We start from the raw sequence: 20,561 nt of genomic DNA on the forward strand, positions 1-20,561 counted from the left end.
TCAGTTACACTGGAGTAAAGCCAAATACCTCAATTGAACACATTTGAATTTCTCTAGCTTGCCCACTGCCATCTCCTTCTCTCTTCATGGATCCTTGAACCATTCTGATGAACTCAAGTGAAGAGAGGAATGCTGCCATGGAGATGGTTGTGGAGGAGGGGTCAATCCCACATAGAGAGGATTCTCTGAAAAATAGAATGTTCAGAGTTTGTTTGGACCTGGGGAAGCACTTCTGGATTTGTTTCATTATTATTAAACCACACTTTTGAAGCTCTGTACATTTACAGAACCCTTTACCTATAGACAGAAATGAGAATCTGTCCCTTGGAGTGAAGAGGAAATAGGCATAGTTGACACTCTTACTCAGTGAGAATTTCCTGGAAGAATTTGGCAAGCTGGTGGACAATTCTGAACCACTGAGATGATTTCATTTTAATAATATGAGGTAAATGCAGAAGATTTGTGAGGCTAATTCAATTTCTGAAAGGAAAATAAGTTACTTAACAGTAACTCTTGTTCTCTGAACATATTGTAAGGATCGGTAACCTTTGGCATGCGGCCCGTCAGGGAAATCTGCTGGCAGGCTGGGACGGTTTGTTTACCTGCAGCGTCTGCAGGTTCGGCCAATCACAGCTCCCACTGGCCGTGGTTCACCGTTTCAGACAAATGAGGGCTGCGGGAAGCGGCACGGGCCAAAGGATGTGTCACTTTCTAAACAGTTTAGTTCAGTCTAACTAGTATTTATTTTCTATTTTAAAACCACAGGTATGAAGTCCAACCTGTCCAAGATAGTGGTGGGGCGGCATTAAAAAAAACCCAGAAAGTGACAGACTTATTGAGATAAAAGTTCAATGTATTTGTCATAAATTTGGGGTGAGGTCTAAGGATCACCTATAATTATGGACTAGGGAATAAAATATGGATGGGACATCTGGCCCCATAAGATGGCCAAGGCAATGGCCACAAAGAATGAGATCTTCACAGACATGGACTACAAGGAGCAAGAATCTATTGGATTCAAAGGGCTTCTTCCTCCATGAGTTAAGTTAACACCAAATTCAATTCCCAAGGATCAGCAGGCTCCTATATGGGAGAGTACAAGTTTTCAAGACCCTTGTAAAATTGTTTCAATAAGAGATGGACAAACATGCTAGTCTCTCTCACAGGGAGGAGAGAGGGTGAAATAATAGATAAGTAGGTCTTAGCCATGTCCAGGGACCTTCAGAGACAAGAGAATGTCCAAAATAACTAAAACCAGCCAAGAAACCAAGCCAAGGCTGCCCAAAGCACAGAGATTGATATTGTGGGATGCCCATGCCTGGCTACAAAAGAAGCAATGATTTCTAGTACTTTCCTCTTCTCCTTGTGGCCACACAAGGACCATCACAATCTGTCCCTGGATTGAGACCAAAATAGATTTATTTTTGTTTACCCTTCAATTGAGAGATTTGAAAAGGGAGCATGTCTCCAGAAGAACATGTAATATCCCACTATAAGACTGATTTATCATGAGCCAGTCATACAGGTATATGCTGGTTGTCACTGTTTAGATGAGCTGTGGCCATCACCAAACACTGTCGGTCTGATCAAAAGCCCATTGAAGTCAGTTGGGATTCTGTCCATTGATTCCAATGGGGATTGGATCAGGTTTCTTGTGAGGACACTGGAAACTCCTTCCAGCCCAAAGACTAATTCCTTGTATTAGCAGTGATTATTTCTCCCCATGAACCAGATATACTGTCTTAGCAAGATGTGAAAAACAAACATCTCAAAAGTTGAGGGCCTGAACCAATCCTGAGAATGGAAAGCAGGGATGATGCTCAGCAACCTTTCCTTAGGTTCAATTTGCAGAGGTTCAAAAACAGTGTAGTAAGGCTCCCCTGCCATCAGGGCCTCCCAGAGGATTCAGGGGGTCTGAGGTCTTCGGCGGCAGGTCCCGGGGCGGAAGTACCCCCCGCCGCCGAATTGCCGCCGAAGACCTGGAACGGAAGAAGCTCCGGGGGCCTGGGCCCCGCGAGAGTTTTCCAGGGCCCCCGGAGCCAGTGAAGGACTCCACTCCAGAGGTCCCGAAAAACTCTCGTGGGGGCCTGGGGCAAATTGCCCCACTTGCCCCTCCCTCTGGGCAGCCCTGCCTGCCATTGCCTTGCTCCCATTGATTGCATTGTCAGAATGTTCATTTCCCTTCACTGAAGAGACCACTGATGCTGGAGGGCAAGGCCCAGAGGGCTCACCCTCTCCCCACTCCTCTCAAGATACACTGTATGTACATAAAGGAAAACCTGGTAAATATGCTGTAAATATGTAAAGATTTTCCTGATATTCAGCATAATTTTTTCCTTTCCTTAATTTCATTTGATCAAATTTAGTTAGTGCCATGGTTATCACACTAAAATATCCCTCTTTGGTGTTTACACCATTCATTTATATTTGACCTTTGCATGGGTGCTGAAGGGAGATGGAGCAAGTTTAAGGACCTGTCACTATTGCAGTCCCTGCATCTGGAGGAGATCAGGAACTACTCCATCTGTGCAGCATTGGGGAAGTACATTACCCTATGGAAGTAGAAGGAGGGAGCACTGAGTGGGAAAACTAGAGGACACCCTTTAGGATTTTGCAGTTTGAACAATCCCTTTGGGCAGCAGGAAGAAACTATGCCATCTTAAGGCAAAAATCCCTCCTGGAACTCCTCCTGCAATGGGGTACCTCCACTTTGCCCCCCAAAGCAGGGGGTGTGCCTAAAGGGCACAAAAGAACACAGATGATTATTAGTACAGACTTAGACATCACTTGTCAAGCTGTACAGATTTAGTTCTTTTAATGTTTGCTTATAAATCAGTCTCCACTGATTATTTTTTCTTCTCTTCTGGAAACTCCTTCCAATTTATCAATATCTTTCTGGTAATGTGGCACCCTGGAGTGAATGTAATAGGTTTAAATAGCTTTCAAGTAGCTGCAATGGCTTTACTTTTTATTTTCATTGCAAAGCTCTCTTTGTGGAGTACACCCATAAGGCCAAAGTTTTGATAACAGCCTCTGATTTGGCACCTACAATCAATTGTGGGTGCTAGTGACAGCAAATCAGGTAATTAGATTCCTCAGTATTTCCATCATTTGCATTCACAAAAATGTCACCTACCATGTTCTAACTGTTAATTTTGGGTGCAAACTTAAAGGCCATGTTGAAGCCCCTTTAAAAAAAAAAAGGAAGTCCCTTGGTATTATCCTTTGATATTTACAGAGTACATTTTTATCCTTGTCAAACTGGAAATTGGTAGAACAATTAAAATGAGAAATGTGAAAGTCACAGCAGGACATTAATGTTGTGAGAAAGATACACTTTGGGGAATATCAGCAAGAACACTTCACGATCAGTGTTTTTCAAACCCCTTAAGGCTTACGTATGTACCATGCTCTGAGACAGATCCTCAGCTGGATAAAAAGAAGTACTTGTGGCACTTGTGGCACTTGTGGCACCTTAGAGACTAACAAATTTATTTGGGCATAAGCTTTCGTGGGCTACAGCCCACTTCATAGGATGCATGCAGTGGAAAATACAGTAAGAAGATTCATATACACAGAGAACATGAAACAATGGGTGTTACCATACACACTCTAAAAAGAGTGATCAGTTAAGGTGAGCTATTACCAGCAGGAGAGAAAAATTTTTTTTGCACCCCTCCTGTACCCCAAACTTTTTGTAGTGGTAATCAAAATGGTCCATTTGCAGCAGTTGACAAGCAGGTGTGAGGAACAGTGTGTGTGGGGGGGACTCTGTGTGTTCAAGAAAGTTACTTTCACATGACCCTCACAATGTATACCACTCCGATATTGCCATAGTCAAGCTAATGGGGGTGCCTCTGAAAAATGTTGAGTAGGGCTGTGTAGGAGGTGTGGCATACTGAAGGTTAATAGGACTTTTGTTAGAAATTGCATTGACAAGGTTGATGGTTGGACCACTGCCTTTTTTGCTCCTAGAATTCAGAGGAATCAACTGATATGAATCTTCTTCCCCAGAAATAGTTGCTGTGATACAAATCACTGTACTTGCATTCTAACAGTTTGGGAAAGTGTCATAGCGCCAGCTGGTAAATGAGAAAATGCCAAATATAAGTGAGAGTCCTACAGGTCACTATGATTTATAACAATTCTCTGAATGCAGTTAGCACAAAAAGTATTGCCATATAAGCATAGCAAACACACAACAAAACGACCCAACACTATCTAAACTGCAGGACTCTGCAGGAAATCTTGAAAATACTTCTCTAAGCATATAATACAACTGTTAATTCATAAGGAAAGGTTTGTTAAAAAGCAGTGAAGGTATAAACTGAATAAGTCTGGGAAAGTGAGCTATAACAGATTATTCCCATCTAAGAACATTAGATACACATATTGTCTTTGCCCCAGGGCTTGCTACTTATCAGAGACCTTGTGGTAAATAATATTAAAATTAAAATAATGCAATTAAATTTGCATCAGTTAAGGTATTTCTGAAATATTTTGTACTATTGACACCTTAGGACAAAATGTTAAACTGAAAAGGAAGAAGGTTTCTCTAGGGCTCATTCAGTGCCCCAGACTTTCTTAAAGGAGAGTTTTCTTGATTAGTAGCTAACCATACTTGGGTCTTTTAAAAATGTTTAACCACATAAGGAAAAAAAGTTCTCATGTAGAGGATGAACTTATTTCTAAGCAACCTTAAACTGTGGCTGAGTCCTATCCAGTCAACTATACACCGAAGACCATAATGAAAGCTTGTGTAATGAAAGCAACAATGGTGCTTCGTTAATGAATTCTACTTTCTGTTATTTATGCTCTTTGGGAATCTACAGTCTGTTCTTCATTTGAGTTACTCAATATCCTCAGATTCTGAGTGAGGGGTCCCATTGATCTTCTTTGAGATGTGTATAGAGGGTATTTTTGTCAGTTGGAGACATGATAAAGAATGTCTCTGAGTCTCCCCTCACACTGGTGGAAATCAATAGTAACTCCCGTAAAGTCAACGAAGTAACACTGGTGTTAAATGAGAATTGGGCCTAGTGTGGTGAAATGTACTGAACCTTTACTATACATTAGTACAGAAAAAAGTTTTAAACAAATTAAATAGTTATAAAATCTGTGACATGTACTATTGCCTGTTGGAGTACACTGCAAGCAAAACTGAAGTGATTCTTTCAAAAGTGACATTTTCCTCAAGGCTAAATGTAAGGGAGATCTTATGAAATTAAAAAAACAAAACAAAACACACTTCATTAAGATGATCAATAATTTTGAATTGGAGTCGATTCCTCTTCTGATAATTCAGATCAATCATGATTCAAATATAGATTATGCTGGATTTTCACAGACTGAGAGAATTCCATAAGCCATTCATTGACTTTTATATCACAGAAACATAGTTGTCAAAATATAGTTGATCTGGTATTGGGTAACTTGATGAAATGTAAACAGCACTTACCATATTCAAGTGGATAAGTCAATGACAACCGAACCAGTTTTGATTTCATGATCAAACCGATAATTTCTTCAAAAGTTATTCTCTTAACTCAAAATGAGAAGGGCAGTAAAACTAGCTTTAATTCAAAGTGTGTCCTTGTGGATAAATTTAATTGTATCTCTAAACTGAGGACAAGCCAATATTAAGGAGATTGAAGGAAATACAAGAGTCATTTTCTCCCCTCATTTAGGCCCTAAGCCAGCAAATTACTTATGCAAGTATTTTAGCATGTGACTCATCCCATTGAATGTGTGTGCATAGAGTTAAGCACATGATTAAGTCATTTACTGCATTGGGGCATCACCACAAATGCAATCAAAGGGTGTATACTCAGGAGTATAAATGAGGGGAAAAATTGAAACTAGGTGTCACAGTCCTAGCTGAGATGCCCTTTCTAGACACTGACCAGGCATCTGGGTTTAGTATCATGCATTGGATCAGTGTGCTTCTAAGCTCCCCTTGGTTTGTGCAGGCTCCAGCCAGAGTTGCTGTCTTTGGCCCCTTTGGCACACTTTCTGAGGAGACTCTCTGTCTGGTACTATTTTTAAGAAATGGGACTCAGAGGTCCAGTTGCCCTTGGCCCTCAAGATCAGTGCTGAACCCTAAAAACAGTGCAATTGCTCAAGCACACCCTCCCAACTCCACCCTTGGGTTGCCAACAGTATACATGAAACTGATTTGTTAAAAAGCACAGATACCTTCTTTACTACTTCTGCCAACTCCAGGCATATCCACAACACCAAAGGACTGGTGCTACACCACTAATATGAGGTCCATAACCTTTGATCTAACAGTCAGGTAGCATTATGGTACTACTATACTTCTGCTGTGGCCTTTAAGAGATCAGCTTTGCAGACTACTCCATGCAGTGGTTTTCAGTCTTCCACCAGAAGAAGCTGCTTGCCTCATGGCTAGATACTTGTTAATTGTGGTGGAGAAAGAGCAGTGGGACAGAAAACAGCAAATACAATGGATAATATACAGCATCTGCATGGGTACAGTATGATGGGAATGCATGGTATACCATGGTATGAAGGATAATATAACTCAGCTGCCTGGCTTCAATCAATAAATGAAGTATATCTGAATAGCAGTGACCATCTGTTTCTGTATATAGTTCTGTAAACTAAGTTAGAATTGTCTATTGTTCTACAGTTGCTTTTGGAGACATCCTTAACACCCATCCCTCAATGACCCAGTTTCATCAGTTAAAAAATAATATCCCCCTTTAAGTCAGACTTAAGGTCAGGAGATATTTAAGGACTTATTTTCTCATTTCTACATCTTCAAAGGTACACATAATCAATGGTGACATCTCTGACTAATGGTGTGGTTTACTCTGTCCTTATTCTAACAATATCCGTGTTTTATCAGAATCCAGCCATGGAAATGTACTGTCTAAAAAACATCCTATTAGAGAATGAAACTGTAAAAGATTATATCAAAACATAAATATAATGTTTTTTTCAAAAGTGCTCTTGGTATATTTTGAAATTTCTCAAGTATTTCTTATTTTCCTGCAGTACAAATGATTCCTTGTATATATAGTTTAACAATATCTATACCTCAAGAATAATATCTGTTGATAGTATAGGAGTACTAGACTTCCGCTGTGGCCTTTAAGATTTCAGCCTTGCTGATTACATCATTAAGTGGATTTCAGTGTCTCGTTGCTTGACTCTTGGCTTGTTGCTTGTAAGTGGTGGAGGATGGGGAGGGGAAGGATGCGGGGGGAAGCAAATATGGTGGGTAATATACCCCATCTGTTCTATAACCAATAAATTATCATAATTAGACTGAAACTATGTAAGAAATATCACAAATGAAGTGGTGAATTTGGGCATATTCCTAAATTTGGTTTTGCTGCATCTTTTTTTAAACAAACTTTTGCCTCTAGTTTTTGTCTAGTTCACCTAAAGTAGCTATTTGATTCTGTTGTTGTTTTTCTTAGAGTGTGAGGAGATGTTTCTGAATATTCTTTGTTTAGTCATAAGAGGATGTAGGAAGATAAGATGTGCTACTGCTGTAGATAGTGGTTATATTGTACCACTTTTTATAGATAGCAGGATCTCATTGGATTGTGGGCTATTGTTCTGAGTAGTGGTAGTTTTTGCTGTTTTTATGTATTCTTTCTTGTTTTGTAGAAGAGATAAAAGAAATGACAGAGGGCAAAAGATAAAGAACATTCCTAGCCTGTTTAAAGGAAGAGAAGAAAACAAGTAGCAACTAAGCTCCAAAGTATAGTACAATGGTTGTCATTATCTCTGTCCCTATGCCTAGAAAATACCACACACTTCTGTACTGTAGCTTGGTAGCCTTTGGTAAATGGTGATTGCTATATAAGTTTTTGCTCAGTCTGCTCCGTTGACTAAAGGCTGTAAAATACAGCTCAGGGGACAGCAGGTCTAAAATCTAAATGCATTGCATCTGGCCATGGCGACGTACCTTAAACAATAAGAGAAGCAGATATATCCCCAGTGATTATAACTTTACTGGAGTGCATGCACCAGCACTGAGAATTATAGGCTCAATAAAACAATCCATGGTGGATATATATACCTGGCTCTAGCTTTATTAAAAAGTCCTATACGGTTTAATAGGGAATTATCTCCTTTCTATATCTTTTATGAAGTACTCTATAGAATTTAATTCAGAATGAATATCTTTAGGATGTTTACAAAAATCAGAAGGGTATTATTCCCTATTTAATTCTATAACTTTTAGGAATAATTTTTATCAAAACTCATTACATTTCTGAAAACACTGTTGGTTTCACCCCTATTAAATTCTGTTGGATTTGGCATATGTATATGCCTCAAAGCACAGTAGCTTCCTTCCTAATGGAAACAGAAGGATGAAGAGGAATAAGATCTAGAAAAATAAAGTCTGTGACAATATATAAGAAATCAAATGTCAAGACAGTTGGGCAACCGGCCATGACTTGAGCAGGAACTGGAGCAGGTACAGGCTGGACCTGAAACAGATGGAGGTGCAGGAGCAAGAACAGGTACAATTTGTCAGAACTACCAGAGACCAGAGAGCTTCCCTAACAAGGCAGCAACATCAAGCAGATTGGGGGTGGCTGCTTTCATTAGGAGCCTATATACTTGTCTGGGGTTGCAGGGTTGTGCTCTTCTTTTCTTGGCATCACTCAGACAGGCGACTGTCAAGCCAGATGCACAATTCAATACATGAGTTCATAATAGTGTGGAGGGGTCCCACCTGGTCCATTCATTCTTTAGGTCATGTTCAAACCCTGGCAGGAATGGTAGATATGAGCTGACTTCTTCCATGTGTTTTGGCAGCCAGATACTGAAAGTGGGCAATATACACTGAGACAGGCCAACAGCCTTGTCTGAGAAACTGCAGGAAGGCAGTGTATCTATGGGTGTGTGTTCTGAGCAGCAGAAAACCACAGAACTTCTGGCACTTCCCATCAAATCTTTCCAAGAGTGAACACTTCAGACAATGTTCCAGAGGGACCACTGCCAGTGGTACTGGAGCTGCAGGGGTTTTGTGAACAGAGACAGATATTCTCCCATTGCAGCTGGGCAAGCTGACCCTGAAGGTTGTGAACCAACTCTGTCATCTCAGTGATGGATATGCCAGAGGTTCCTGCCATTGCCAAGCCTATAAGGAGGAATCTTCTAAAACTGTCAGGACAGCCAGATGACCAGCTGTGGCTTGAGCAGCTGGTCATCTGGAGATGGTGCAAGCACAGGTTGGAGAAGGAACGGGACCTGGAGCAGTCTGTCAGAGCTACTAGATAGCAGAAAGCATCCCCAACAATGTAGCAACATTGAGCAGACCAATGTGGCCGCTTTCATTAGTAGCCTATATAGCTGCCTTGGAGGTCACCTGGTTATACCCTTGCTTGTGTGATTGGCTGGACCCTTAGGATTCCCACTTATTTATCTCAAGTGACTCATCAGGCTCAGAACACTCAGGGGTGATTCATCAGGCTCTGAACACATCACACCAGTTCATCTCTGATGCAGACAACATCTCTCTGTCATCATCTGCACCTCTGACTAGAGATGAACAGGTGGGGGAAACATGCACAGACCCTGGCATAAGAAGCAAGGCTCTTCCTCTACTGCGGCTGAAAGACTGAAATCTACCTTTAAAATGTATTTATATAATTGAATCAGTTAAGTTTCTTCCTACTATGAATCATCTCACTGATTCGTCTCAAAATCCTTGGCCTTAGACACAGTGGTGTGATTAAGCTGGACAGAACTTGTTTACATCTGGGATTTGCATACAGAAAAGTTGCACATGCCATATCCCAAAATGCTAAAGCTGACTCTCCACACAGTATTCTCAATGTTCCCAGCAGAACTCAGACTCATTATCTAACTCCAAATGACATGGGTTTTTCTTAGATTCAGATGCAGAAATCCCATTGTTTCAATTTATTTGAGTGGACATTCAGTAGCCATTTTTGGATTGAGATCTTTTTCATTTTCATTTGAAAAATATGGAGTACCCTCCTGGCTTTATCCTATTGTTTCCCTGCCTTCTGTGCTGAAAGCCTTTGAAAATGTGAAATTTATGCTCTCTCTTCTATACAAAATGGGCTTCAGTGACAAATTCATTAACTAGATACAAACTTTATCCCTGCAAATGGTTTTCTGGAACCATTTCATTAATTATGCTGATTTGATACTGTGGCTTGTCAGGACAGATGGGTAATAAATAGGGAGATAGAGAATAAGATAGAGAATTCTGAACCTTTTAAAAGGCTCACACTAGAATGTTCAGCACTTTTCCTCATAATGAGCACACCTTGTTTGTCTTGGCATATTATGTCTCAACCCCTCTTCAACATTCAGTGCAGCCATTTATCTAAAGGCACTTTTCATAATAGGATTCATTCATGATGGCTGATTCATGCAGTAGGTATTGTGCATCTTAAAATTGCACTGTGGAGCATTCCAGGTTCAAAGCTGGTGCTATGTGCCTTGTTCTTCTGAATTTTGCTTGATCTGTCTTTGAATTCTATGTAATCCTAATATGAGCTCTTTAATGCTCTCATAATCAGGTTTTCAGAGATGGCATTGATTTTTGGCACTACAGTTTTTCACCTGCAAATAATTGCACCTAAATTTTGCCCCTGCACAAAACGGTAAACACAGGCATTATTCTTTGTGCCCACAAATCAAGTGTTTAGAGGTTTAACTAGTATATGGCGCTACAAGCATCCATTATGTGTGTGTGCAAAATTGTGACCACAAAAGAGCAGGTCAAATTGAGGCATAGTTGTGTGTGTGTGTGTGTGTGTGTGTGTGTGTGTGTGTGTGTGTGTGTGTGTGTGTGTGTGTGTGTGTGTGTGTGTGTGTAAGGGGGAAACAACCAAAAATAATCCTCCCAAGAAGTCATACCTGTATAGACAAACTATAATTAGTAGATTAAGAAATGTAGGTTTTAGCCAATATTTTTATATTTGGGAAGAAAAAGATATTCTCCCACGGTGGAATTTGCTACTATTAGCTATCTGATTTCTGGGTTGATTTTTTTTGTTAAATTAAAGTCAAACGTTCAGATTAAATAGTGCAGTGGGAATTTCAGGGTTTTACAGATTAGAAATCTTGAGCCAAATAGTTGGCGTAAGTCTGCATAGCACCAGTAAAGCTAATGGATCTATGCTGACTTAAAACATCTGAGAATTCCCCCTACCCCTTTTTTTTACTTGTTTGGGGGCTTGATATATAAGTCAACAATTTCTAAAAGGAGCAAATAAATGTAAAACTAAATTATTTGGTTTTATCATGTTACTTTATCTAGGGCCGGTAAAGTTTTTACAATAATATTTACATACAATATTTGGGAGTGATGGCACCTGTGGTTCTAGTGGTAATATTTAATTGTGGTGACGCTCCCAGATCCTTCATCCACCCTCAGTGGGCTCAATAATTCATCTACTCTGCTGACTCGAAGGTACCTATACCAAATCTCTAGCTGAGTATTTCCCATGTTGCTAGGTGGTGCCACGTGGGTGTTATTTGTTAAATTTTCAGAAGGAACCCTATCTGACTCTGGCCCTTGTTTCTGCAGACACATCCTGGCAGAAGGGATACATTAGGACTGGGCTATGTTTGGGCTACTTCAAGGATGTGTTTGATCACGAGGCCCAGACCACCTTGCGACGCCCAGAGTGCCTTCTCCTGCAATCTCGGATCGACCTCACGGAGGACCTGGAGTGAGATTTTTCCCCGCAGGAGGTGCAGGTGAGGCTGAAAAGGACCAAAAACACTGCCCCTGGAAAAGATGGCATCCGTTACCACCTGCTGAAGAAGCGAGACCCTAGCTGCTTGGTGCTTGCTGCCATCTTCAACAAATGCAAGCAGTTCCACCACGTTCCCCGCTCCTGGAAAAAGTCCATGACCGTGCTCATCCACAAAACAGGCAAATGAGATGACCCGGCAACTGGAGGCCCATCTCCCTCTGCTCCACCATCTATAAGCTGTATGCCAGCTGCCTTGCGGCAAGGATCATGGACTGGTCAGTGTGTGGGGGTGCTGTCAGCTCAGTGCAGAAGGGTTTCATGTCCTGTGAGTGATGCTACAAGCACAACATCCTTCTTCAGACGGCCATCCAGGAGGCCAGGAGGTCCAAGAGGCAGTACACCATAGCATGGCTTGACCTGACCACCGCCTTTGGGTCCATACCCCACCATCACATCTTTGCCACCCTGGGAGAGTTTGGGATGCCAGAAACCTTCATCCAGATCCTCCGGCACCTCTACAAGGACTGCACCACCACCATCCACACCATGGATGGAGAGACGGATGCCATCCCCATCCGCTGCAGCGTGAAACAAGGATGCCCCCTTAGTCCCATTGTCTTCAAGCTGGAACTGCTCAGCCAAGCCATCTCTAGTGGCCTGACCGGCTTCGACCTGGGTGGCAAGAAAATCAGTATTCTAGCCTATGTGAATTATCTGGTCCTGACTGCAGACGACCCAGAGAGCCTCCAAAGTATGCTAGACACCACCAGCCAAGCTACTGACTGGATGGAGCTCCGCTTCAATGCAAAGAAGTGTGCAACTCTTCACATTTGATGGCAGCAAAAGGGACTCGGTGCGGGCAATGGGGTTCCAGATCCAGGGTGAGCCCATCATCCCCCTGGCAGAGGGGCAGAGGTTCCAGCACCTTGGCATGCCGATGGGTTTCTGTGTCTGGCAGCTACCTGAGGACACCATCCAGGAGATCTTGCAGGACACCGCCAAGATTGATGCCTCCTTGCTGGCACCATGGCAGAAGATAAACGCCCTGAACACCTTCCTGATCCCACGCATCTCGTTCACCCTAAGGGGATCCACCGTGGCGAAGGTGCCCCTCAACATGGCAGACAAGATCATCTGGCAGCTGGTGAAGAAGTGGCTGTTCCTTCCCCAGAGAGCCAGCAACAAGCTGGTCTACATTGTCCACAGGCAGGGCGATGCCAACATCCCCTGCATGGGTGACCTGTGCGACGTGGCCGTGATCACCCACACCTTCTGCCTGCTGACATGTCCTGACGCCACGGTAAGGAACATTGCAGCGAACACCCTGCGTGATGCAACAGAGAAGCGGATCAGCAGAGCCACCTCCAACCAAGACATCACCACCTTCCTGAGTGGCTCTCTGGATGGAGAATTTGGATGGGAAAGGAGTGACATCGCTTCACTGTGGTCCCGCACTCACAACGCCACGCGTCCCCTGGGGAAGCACATCGGCTGCCGCTGGGAGTGGTGCGAGGAGCACCAGGAACTGGGAGTCTGGGTGCCGCAGATCAGGTCCAACAATGACATCATCGTCACCCCGAGCGCCAGGGGTTTGCTGGAGAGGACCCTCAAGGCCGCCATCCACTTGCTGTATGTGGAAACCCTGAAGCGTTAACCGGACCAGGGTAAAGCCTTTGAGTTGACCAGCAACTGGAACGTCAGCAACCACTTCCTTGCTGGGGGCGGCTTCACCCGCTTCACCGACTGGCGGTTCATGCACTTTGCCTGGCTGAACTGCATCCTGCTCAATGGAGCCGTCTGCCATGGGAACCGAGACAAGCGTTGCAGGAAGTGCGACTACTCCAAAGAGACCCTGCCCCACGTCCTGTGCATCTGCAAACACAACTCCAGAGCCTGGCAGCTGTGCCACAATGCCATCCAGAATCGCCTGGTGAAAGCCATCACACCACGCCTGAGGGAGATCGTCATGAACTGCACCATCCCCGATACCGACAGCCAGCTACAGCCTAATGTCGTCATCACTGACGAGGCCCAGAAAAAGATCATCCTCGTCGATGTCACAGTCTTCTTTGAGAACAGGACCCCGGCATTTTGTGAAGCCCAAGCTCGTAAGCTGGAAAAGTATGTCCCCCTGGCCGACACCCTGAGAGCGAAGGGCTATGAGGTGCAGATGGATGGCCTGATCGTCGGAGCCCTGGGCACCTGGGACCCACTGCAATGAGTGAGTGTTGCGGACCTGCGGGATCGGTCGACGCTACACACAGCTCATGCGGCACTTCATGGTCTCAGACACCATCCAATGGTTCAGGGACATCTACATAGAGCATATCACCAGCCATCGACAGTAGCAGGAGGCGTGAGCCAGAGTGACATCATTCTTCAACTACGAGAAAGGGACCAAGACACTTTCTCCATTGGATCATATGAACTGGAAACATAAGCTCCCTGAACATTAAATCTCACCAAATGAGGGTCAATCCATCCTCATCATCATATCCACTCATTATACTCAATACCCAAACATAGCCGCTTTATGAACTTCATACCCTCATATCTCAATTTCTGTACTTTGACCCATCAACCTTTTACCTCCAATGGGGGATATTATAGATTATGTATTCCTTATGCCACCTGATCTTAAACCAAACTTTGCACCCTCAATAATCTGTATGTTATTCCCTGATAACCAGAAACTTCTATGCTTAAACTCTGTACCGTTCACTTTTTTTTAACATCATCTTAATAACATTTTATAAATGGCCAGTGCATACCATGTTAAAAGTGTCCAAACACACTTTCAAAGTGGGGCCCTCTTGTTCACCTCTTTTCCCTATTACCACCTACCATCCCTTTGCTGCCCACCCAAAATGTTCATCTGAACCCATGGTTCAGTGAAAAACGGGGAAGCTCAGAAAACTGGAACTTAAATAGATAAATGGACAGATAGAGATCAGCAAGCTGACAGCTAGGTGAGCCACTCCAATGCAACTGTCACATGCTTTTCCAACTCCCAGTCTTCAGCAGAAGTTTCCAAAATGGAGGGTGGATATTTGGCAGCTGTCCCTACCCCTTGTTCATCCTCTGCCCCTGCTCAGCAGGTGCCCATGGTGCCTTTTCCTCAGCTGCAAGCCCGTCATGTCTCGGAGGGCCTCTCCTTTAGGCCTGTCTCTTCCTCTGTGGTATCAGCAGCTCCTTTAGGACCCCATGAACTTACAGTTTCCAAAGCATAACAGTGGTAGCTGCCGGGGGATTTATATTGATGAGTCAATGTACCTAGTTAGAGGACGCTGTCTAGTGGGACACCACATGATTGGTATTAGAACCATTCCTATTTAACATGCTTAGTGACCAGAAAAGGGGGAAAACAGCATTTTAAATTAAATTTACTAACTATTAAATTGGGAGATGTTACAAATATTAGTTTGAACAGTAAATTAGTACAGAAGAGACAGAGAACTTTGAAATATGAGCAGGAAATAAAACTAGATCCAACCTAGATAAATGCAAGATGATACATCTGGCAGGGGGAGGAGGGAAACAGTGCAGGAGAGAGAATTGTAAATCAATAATGCTGAAAAAAAGCTTTGTGGGTGACAGTAGACCACAATTCATATACGAGCTTGCAGTGCATTATGGTAGTTAAAAAAAAAAGCCAACTTGATTTGATGCTGCAAAGGAACAGTCATTCCACAGAGTTCAAGGAAGTGACAGTCAGTCTCTATGGACTATCCCTGGAAAGAAATCCTTGGGTGAGTGAGTGATGGGGAAGCACGGCGCCCCTACCCTTACATGGCCTGTTCAAGTGCCTATCACATGTGCAGTGCCTATCTTTAAATGCAGAGACTGCTGCTTTGGTGTGTCCCCATGATCGCTCAGAACCACAAAGGAGGTAAGGAGGAGGCAAGGCCAAAAGCTATTGAGTAGACCAAGCATCCAAACAGCCCCTGTGGGTTGGGTTACTCCAGAGTAGTATGCCTCTGAGGCACAGTCCATCCCTAAGCTTCCTATGTACCATTCTGTACTTGAACAAATGGGTATATGTCCTGAATAGGGTCTTTTATGGCAATGGTGAGAGTGTATGTAGCATATTGTGTTCAGTTGTGCGTACCTCAGAACCAGAAAAATGCCAACAAATTGGATGAAAATCAAGGACAAATTGCAATAACATGTATTAAAGGTTTGTAGGGATTGAAAGTTTTAAGACATATATGTAAATTGAGATTAAATAACAAAGGGCATGGAGGAATGGAATAACTGTCTAGAAGTGGTATGAGGAGTACACTACATGGCAAATCAATCTGGAGGAAGATCACTTACGCATCTTCTCAGGCTTCTCCATCCATTTTCCTGAGACCTGAAGGTTTTCCTAAATGTGTGTTCAGAATTCTGGGGTGTCCCCTCCACATCAAATCTTTTCCGGCACACTCTTGGGGCTTCTCCACACAAACAATTACTTTAGAGCAAGCTGAGATGTGAATCTTCCCCACAGTAGCCTGCTGCGGCCCAACTCTTCATGTGCACCCTGTTGATGTGCATTAATAATTTGTTGGAGCACTTTGAGCTAGTCTCTTTTCAGAGGGGACTAGGTCAAAGCACTCTAGTGAACTGTCAATATGTGTCAGCAAGGTGCACATGGACAGCTGGTTCATGGTAAGATAGTGCAGGATTGATTCCCACCCCAGTTTGCCACGAACTAAATGTTCATGTAGACAAGCCCACAGTGTATATTTTTTCCTGTTTTGATTTTGTAATAGTTTAAAGACCATGTTCCTGAGTGTATTAAATTTTTCATTTAGCTACATACATAAAAAATCAGATTGACCTGGGTTTAGTACTGCAGGGAATTAACCTTTCAGTTTTTACCTCGACCCACTGTGAATTCAAGCTATTATATCTCTGTTTTGGTATACTAAATGTTTTGTCCTTTGGTCATGTAAAGAAGATTTCCCACCCTAAATATTAGTTGCTGTGATAAATGAAGGGGGGGATGGAGAGCTCCCTTTTTATGACCCAGCCAGCCAGTAGCCGTAAAATCCCTCTTAGTAGCTGTTCTCTAATTGCTCTATCTGTAAAGGGTTAAAAAGTCTTACTGCTATGCATAGGTAAAAGGAAGTGAGTGGGCACCTGGCCAAAAGAGCCAATGGGAAGGCTAGAACTTTTAAAACTTGAACAAAGGCTCCTCCTTTGTCTGTCTGTTGTTGTTCTCCTGGGGAGAGGCAGACAGGGCAACAGCTATGCTGTAAGAAGCTTGGGGACAGGTATGAAAAATCCTTGGTATCATACCAGAAACTACTCATTTGAAACCCCAGATATGTAAGTAGATCAGGAGATATCTAGGAAGATGCGATTAGGTTTCTCTCTTTTTATTTCTTTATGGCTTGTGGACTCCTCTGTGCTAACCCCAGGTGCTTTTGTTTCACTTGTAACCTTTAAGCTGGACTTCAAGTAAGCTATTCTTGGTACTTAATTCTTGTAGTGACTCTTTTAAAATCTAGCAAAAGCCTGAGTTCCCAGATGTCTTTTTTTTTTAATAAAATTTATCTTTTTTAAGAACAGAATTGGATTTTTTTGTGTCTTAAGAGGTTTATGCATATGTTATTCAATTAGCTGGTGTCAATAGCTGATTTCCTTTTTTTTCTTTCTCAGCTCTTCCCTGGAGGAGGGGTGAAATGGCTTGAGGGTACCGCACAGGAAAAAAATCCCCAAGTGTGCCTTTCTGGGCTCTCAAAGAGGTTCTGCATATGGGTGGTGGCAGCATCTACCAATCCAAGATCAGAGAAAAGCTGTATCCTTGGGAGGTTAATATAAGCCTGGAGTGGCCAGTATTTATTTTTAGAATCCTTGCGAGCCCCCACCTTCTGCACTCATAGTGCCAGAGTAGGGAATAAACCTTGATAGTTGCCATTTAAGATACAAGTATTCTCAGGAATTTATAACTAATCCTGGAGATATTAAAAGCAGCAAAGGGTCCTGTGGCACCTTATAGACTAACAGACCTATTGGAGCATGAGCTTTCGTGGGTGAATACCCACTTTGTCAAATGCATGTAGTGGAAATTTCGAGAGGCAGGTATAAATATGCAGGCAAGAGTGAGTCAGGTTAGTATAACAAGGTTAGTTCAATCAGGGAGGATGAGCCCTCTTCTAGCAGTTGAGATGTGAACACCAAGGGAGGAGAAACTGCTTTTGTAGTTGGCAAGCCATTCACAGTCTTTGTTTAATCCTGAGCTGATGGTGTCAAATTTGCAAATGAACTGAAGCTTGCTTGCATATTTATATCTGTCTCTGGAAATTTCCACTACATGCATCCGATGAAGTGGGTATTCACCCACAAAAGCTTATGCTCCAATACGTCTGTTAGTCTATAAGGTGCCATAGGACTCTTTGCTGCTTTTACAGATCCAGACTAACATGGCTATCCCTCTGATCCTGGAGATATTATCATCCTCTAACAGTATAGTGACAGATCAGAGTAAGTATCTATTTCAAAGTACAAATTCCATTTTGTTTTGTAAGACAGCATTGTGCCTTCTTTGTTGTTGTTTTTCTCCCCCTCTATCTCAGAGTGGGATTCCTGGAGGTGTTGACAGAGTGAACATTGCACAACAATCATGGGGCATTAAACTGGCCTGTCTCCTATTCAAATGGAAGCACTCTTGGACAATGAGCTGTCTAACACCCAGGGCAACTTTTTCTTCCAGGTGAGCTGGTAACTAAGCAATGGATCACCTGACAAGGAACTTCAAGTAACTGAGGATGGTCAGCAAAGGGGACAGCAACTTTAGAAAAGAGAGGCTCTTTCAGTAGCTATTTTCAATTCCTGGAAAGCTAGCGAAACAAATTGACAATTACTATGTAACCATATAGATCAGAGGTGGGCAAACTATGGCCCACAGGCCACGTCCGGCCTGCGGGACCATCCTGCCCAGCCTCTGAGCTCTTGGTGGGGGAGGCTAGCCCCTGCCTCTCCCCCGCTGTTCTTCCTCACCTGCAGCCACAGCTCACCCCGTCGCCAGTGCAATGCTCTGGGTGGCGGGGCTGCCAGCTCTTGCCGGGCAGCGCAGCTGCAGAGCTGGCCTGACCTGGTGCTCTGTGCTGTGTGGTGTTGTGGCTGGCTTCAGCCGGCAGCATGGCTGCCTGTCCTGGTGCTTTGGGTGGCGCGGCTGTAGCGCCGCCAGCCGCCAGTGCTCCAGGCAGCGCGGTAAGGAGGCAGGAAGCAGGGAGGTTAGATAGAGGGCAGGGGAGTTCGGGATCTTTAAGAATGGTGGTCAGGGGGAGGGGGTTTGGATAGGGGTCAGGGTGGTCAGAGGACGGGGAACAGGGAGGTTGAATGGGGGCAGGGATTCCCAGGGGGGCAGTCAGGAAGGAGAGAGGGGGTTGGATGGGGCTGCAGGGGCAGTCAGGGGCAGAGGTTCCAGGGGTGGTCAGGGGACAGGGAGAAGGGGTAGTTGGATGGGGCAGGGGTCTGGGAGGGCAGTCAGGAATGAGAGGAAGGGTTGGATGGGGCGACGGGGGGCAGTTGAGGGCGTCTGGTGGCGGTCAGGGGATGGGGAGCAAGGATGCATGGATGGGACAGGGTCCTGGGGGGCATCAGGGAACAGGGGGGTTGGATGGGGCAGGAGTCCCGGGGGGCTGTCAGGAGGCAAGAAGCGGTGGGGTGGCAGATAGGGGACAGGGGCTGGGCCATGCCTGGCTGTTTGGGAAGGCACAGCCTCCCCTAACCGGCCCTCCATACAATTTTGGAAACCCGATGTGGCCCTCAGGCCAAAGTTTGCCCACCCTGATGTAGAAGATAGGGTGATAAATAATAGCCAACATGGATTTGCCAATAACTAATAATGACAAACTACCTTACTTTCTTTCTTTGACAGGGTTACTAGACTAGGGGACAGAAGGGAAGATGTAGACATGATATATCTTGATTTTAATAAGGCTTTTGACACAGTCTCACGTGACATTCTCATAAACAAATGTGGGAAATGTAGTCTAGATGATATTACTGTAAGAGGGGGCAAAACTGGTTGAAAAACCACACTAAAATAATAGTCTGTCCTGGGTCAGGTACTATTATCTATTTTCATTAATGACCATATTCAATATTAGAATAAATATGCTTATAAAATGGGTGGATGATACCAAAGTGGGAGGGGTTGCAAGCACTTCAGGGGAGAGGATTAGAATTCAAAACCACCTTGACAAATTGGAGAATTGATCTGAAAACAACAAGAGGAAATTCAATAAAGACAAGTGCAAAGTATAGCACTTAGGAAAAAAACAACCAAATGCACAAATGCAAAATGGACTAAAGATTCAATCTCTAGAAGACCTGGCCCACCTGATGCAAATGGAACAGTTCTTAAATGGTGTTCCTGAGGAAATATTTAGTCTTGAGAAAAGAAGACTGAAGGGGACCTGATAACTGTCTTCAAATATGTTAAGAGCTGTTACAAAGAGGACAATGATCAAGTTTTCTCCATGTCCCCCGAAGATAGAAAAAGAAGTAATCAGCTTAATCTGCAGCAAGTAGATTTAGGTTGGATATTAGGAAAAGCTTTTTAACTATAAGAACAGTTAAGCATTGTAGTAGGCTTCCAAGGGAGGTTGGGGGAAGTTTTTAAGAAGGGGATATACAAACACCTGTCAGAGATTGTCTGGGTATACTTGTGCCTTCCTCAGAGCAGGGGGATGGACAAGATAACCTCTAGAGGTCCCTTCCAGCTTGTCATAAACAGATAGTTAAGGGTTAAAGTCTCTTTTACCTGTAAAGGGTTAACAAGCTCAGTAACCTGATGAACACCTGACCAGAGGACCTATCAAGGGACAAGATAATTTCAAA

The sequence above is a fragment of the Mauremys mutica genome, chromosome 1 (genome assembly GCF_020497125.1).
Source record: "Mauremys mutica isolate MM-2020 ecotype Southern chromosome 1, ASM2049712v1, whole genome shotgun sequence".
In the NCBI taxonomy this organism is placed as follows: Eukaryota; Metazoa; Chordata; order Testudines; family Geoemydidae; genus Mauremys; species Mauremys mutica.